At 34.6% G+C, this 5,000-nt stretch overlaps 1 pseudogene; it reads left to right on the plus strand.

The window, feature by feature from the left end:
- Window positions 1-5,000, plus strand: part of LOC135209326 (neuronal acetylcholine receptor subunit alpha-10-like) — a 42,203-nt pseudogene that overhangs the window by 26,329 nt on the left and 10,874 nt on the right.

Here is a 5,000-nt window from a genome sequence, read left to right on the forward strand (position 1 = left end):
GATCCACACATAGATTTCGACCTATAAACCTTTTCAATAACTAATGATTGCAACCATCGTTAACTCCAACATGTAAGGGTCTCTGATACATTTTTTTATTTAACAGAACTTCTGTTTTCATTTCTAGCTTCCTTCGCCCTTCAATCTTGCTTGTCACAACCGAACCTCTTTAACCATTTTTTTTTAAACAGAACTGCCATTCTAGCTTCCTTTCTTCAATCTTGCTGTCCAACCTCTTTAACTATTTTTTTAACAGAACTCTGCCATTCTAGTTTCCCCTTGGTATACAACCTCTTTAACTATTTTTTTAACAGAACTTTGCCATTCTAGTTTCCTTTCTTCAATCGTTGCTATCCAACCTCTTTAACTATTTTTTTTAAATAGGAACTATTGCTATATTCCTAGCTTCCTTTCTTCAATCTTGCTGTCCAACCTCTTTACTATATTTTTTTTAACAGAACTCTGCCATTTCTAGTTTCCCTTGGTATACAACCTCTTTAACTATTTTTTTAACAGAACTTTGCCATTCTAGTTTCCTTTCTTCAATCTTGCTATCCAACCTCTTTAACTATTTTTTTTAAATAGAACTGCTATTCTAGCTTCCTTTCTTCAATCTTGCTGTCCAACCTCTTTAACTATTTTTTTAAACAGAACTGCCATTCAGCTACCTTTCCTTAATCTTGCTGTCCACCCTCTTTAACTATTTTTCTGAACAGAACTCTAACATTCTAGCTTCCTTTCTTCAATCTGCTGTCCAACCTCTTTAACTAATTTTTTCAACAGAACTCTGCCATTCTAAGGTTTCCTTTCTTCAATCTTGCTGTCCAACCTCTTAAACTATTTTTTTTAACAGAACTCTGCCATTCTAGTTTCCTTTCTTCAATCTTGCTGTCCAACCTCTTTAACTATTTTTTTTAACAGAACTCGGCCATTCTAGCTTTCTTTCTTCAATCTTGCTGTCCAACCTCTTTAACTATTTTTTTTAACAAAACTCTGCCATTCTAGTTTCCTTTCTTCAATCTTGGTGTCCAACCTCTTTAACTAATTTTTTTTAACAGAACTGCCATTCTAGCTTCCTTTCTTCAATCTTGCTGTCCAACCTCTTTAACTATTTTTTTTTTTTAACAGAACTGCCATTCTAGCTTCCTTTCTTCAATCTTGCTGTCCAACCTTTGTAACTATTTCTTTTAACAGAACTCTGCCATTCTAGTTTCCTTTTTTCAATCTTGCTGTCCAACCTCTTTAACTATTTTTTTTAACAGAACTCGGCCATTCTATTCTAGCTTTCTTTTTTCAATCTTGCTGTCCAACCTCTTTAACTATTAATTTTTTACAGAACTCTGCCATTCTAGTTTCTTTTTTTCAATCTTGCTATCCAACATCTTTAACTATTTTTTTTAACAGAACTCGGCCATTCTAGCTTTCTTTTTTCAATCTTGCTGTCCAACCTCTTTAACTATTTTTTTTAACAAAACTCTGCCATTCTAGCTTCCTTTCTTTAATCTTGCTGTCCAACATCTTTAACTATTTTTTTTAAACAAAACTGCCGTTCTAGCTTCCTTTCTTTAATCTTGCTGTCCAACCTCTTTAGCTTTTTTTAACAGAACTCTGCCATTCTAGCTTCCTTTCTTCAATCTTGCTGTCCAACATCTTTAACTATTTTTCTTTAAACAGAACTCTGCCATTCTAGCTGCCTTTCCTCAATCTTGCTGTCCAACCTCTTTAACGTTTTATTAAACAGAACTCTGCCATTCTAGCTTCCTTCCTTCAATCTTGCTGTCCAACCTCTTTTGACTTTTTTTTAACAGAACTCTGCCATTCTAGCTTCCTTTCTTCAATCTTGCTGTCCAACCTCTTTAAACATTACTTCTTGGCGAAACCCATTTTCCTTCCAGTTTCATCTTTATACCTTTCCATTTCTTCTTTAATTTCTAGTTCTCTGTTTCTTGCTGTTCAACCACTCCAACTCCCTCTTTTCGCTGTCTTAAGCCCTGAATGGTAGAAAGTTCCTCAAGAGATTGGTTCGACAGCCTGAATTTCATAAAATCAAACCTGCACTAAATAAGGTTTACTGAGTTAACCATCAGTTACATCGGATTAGTTACCTTCCGTATTTCAGTTTTCTTGATGTTCAACATTATCAACTATAAAGTCTGCTTTCTGTTCTACTTCTGTAGTTCCCAATTCACTCCTTGACCCAAATCTTGATACTCGACTCACCAGATATCCTTCATCCTGCTCTCCTGAGTCGTCACGCTCAGGGGATGCAATCCTTTGAAACTCTCATCTCAGTATTGCCAAATGCAGGCTGACAGACCCTTCTTGAAATTTCAATCACAAGTCTTTTCTCTCATTCTTTTGCCTCAGAATTGGTTGTATTTTCATTTTGTTTTCTTGATGAAAATGTAGAACAAAAATTTTTTTAAGACAAATCAAATTTTCTACATATATTTCACAGGAAATCTAAGTCCCTCCTCTATTTCAGTTTCAATGCAAATTTAAGTCTCTCTTTTATTTCAGTTTCACTGCAAGTTCAAGTCCCTATTTTACTTCAGTTTCACTGCAAAATTTAAGTCTCTATTCTATTTCAGATTCACATACAAGTTTAAGTCCTCTTTCTATTTCATTTTCTCTCTCAAATTTAAGTCTCTATTCTATTTCAAATTTAAGTCCCTCTTCTATTACAGTTTCACTGCAAATTTAAGTTCCTCTTCTATTTCAGTTTCACTGCAAATTTAAGTCCCTCTTCTATTTCAGTTTTTATTGCAAATTTAAGTCTCTCTTCTATTTCAGTTTTCACTGCAAATTTAATTCCCTTCCCTCTTCTATTTCAGTTTTATTGCAAATTTAAGTCTCTCTTCTATTTCAGTTTCACTGCAAATTTAATTCCCTCTTCTATTTCAGTTTTATTGCAAATTTAAGTCTCTCTTCTATTTCAGTTTCACTGCAAATTTAATTCCCTATTCTATTTCAGTTTCACTGCAAATTCAAGTCTCTATTCTATTTGTTTCACAGCAAATTTAAGTCCCTATTCTATTTCAATTTCACTGCAATTCAAGGTCCCTATTCTATTTCAGTTTATGTGGTTTTTTTTTACCAGGCCAAGGTATTTGAAGTTCTCGACAGTGTTTGATTCCATATTTCTGTATATGATATTTTCCAGCAGCGTATCCTACCCTTGTTAGCTGATTTTCGTGCCAAATTGATATGCAGCTACCCACCAGCATCTTAAGGGCTTTCATATCCACATCTAAGTATTTATCATACGTCAGTCTGTTGCATATTGCTTCATCATGGTGGATGCTCTTTCCCTGCTGCGCCATACAAATTAACCGTGATAACACCAAGGGAGATGTCTTGATAATGAACTATACAATAGTAAACATTGCGCCGGAGGACGGCGAGTTGTCAGAGGCACGATCGCAGCTAACTTTAAGCTCAAATAAAATCAAAACTGCAAAGGCTAGAAAGCTATAATTTTGTATGTTTGATCATTGGAGAGTGGATAATCAGCATACCATTTTGCAGCCCTCTAGCCTCAGTAGCTTTTTAAGATCTGAGGCGGACAAAAAAGGTACGGACGGTATGGACCAGACCAAGCTGACACAGTTTCTTTTCAGAAAACTAAAACTAAATATGATGAGAGCAAGACAGAATGATTGATAAAAAGGAGCACAGCTGGCAACAATAAAAGCCGTCCTGTAAATCAGAAGGCAGAAACTTATACACCTGGGTTAGGAAGATGATTTGCTAGTACCATTTCTCGAAGAAGGAAATAGATATTTGTAGACTAAAAGTGCAATGAGGGAATATGCATAACTATATGTTAGGTAATGATGAAACGTAAATTTGGATAAAGATGGAGTGACAGGGACTAGTTGGAGATGTTTGTTTAAAAGAAGCTTGGTTGCGTGAATTCTGTTGATAAAGTCAAGGCGTGGGAAAAGGTAATATTACAGGTTAGATATGATTTACCAAGCAAATTTTAAAGACCAGAGATCAGCTGCAGTTATTTAAAAGGTTACATAAATGCATATGACTGCTTATCAAGAATGGTATTGCAAAGTTTGGAATCTGTATGAAACTCGAGCAATGTAAAAATTTGGGCAATATGTTTCTACGTTGCTTAAAAAAAAAATACAATTTTTTTATTTTATGACCCGTCTAATAAACCATCAGAATATTTACATTACTTGCATATTTACATTAGCTGCCAGTAATTCCAGTGCCCTCCATTTCATCATCACCAAATTCGGGGCTAAATTTACGTAACGCTTTAGATAACATAGATGAGAAGACTGATTTGTTTGCATTATTATTGCAGCCAGAACAAACGTACAGATGCGGAAATATTGATCCGTTGCCTGTTTGCACTAAACTTGAGCCCAACAATTACCTGTATGTATTCTGCAGTCCCAAAACAGGCTACAATCACTTTCCATCGACACAGTAAATTCTATCAATGGAACCAATCAATAATTCAACAAAAGCGTTTTACATTGTCGCCTCCATCCAAAATATGCATGATGCCGTTAATTCATAAAAATCACGTTACATTTGCAGGTGTAACTTTGCATAATATTGGTAAAAAAATATTGAATGTACAGGTTTCTTTTTTTTAATGGTGGTAAAAGATGATTTCCCTTAGCTATACGAAATAATATTGATCGTTACAGTCCGAATTTTCAATCTTTCAATCTTTGGTTGAATCAATTCTTTATAAAATATCTAGAAAAACAGGAAACTCCGTCTTTAATGTAAGGTATCAGGAAAAAAAAGGTCTCACATATGGTTAGCCTTACGTCTGGATTAACCTTCCATCAAAATCCACAAAAATGAAAACACGACTAAGCAGCTCACTAATTTATTTATCAATCAATGTCACTCATTGTATCAGGATCTGCTAAGCTACTTACTAATGGATTCATTATTTCAAAAAGATGTTCAGATAAAAGCATCGAACTAAATTAACAGAAATAATTAGTAGGGTGTGGAAAATT

The sequence above is a fragment of the Macrobrachium nipponense genome, chromosome 37, assembly GCF_015104395.2.
Source record: "Macrobrachium nipponense isolate FS-2020 chromosome 37, ASM1510439v2, whole genome shotgun sequence".
NCBI lineage: Eukaryota > Metazoa > Arthropoda > Malacostraca > Decapoda > Palaemonidae > Macrobrachium > Macrobrachium nipponense.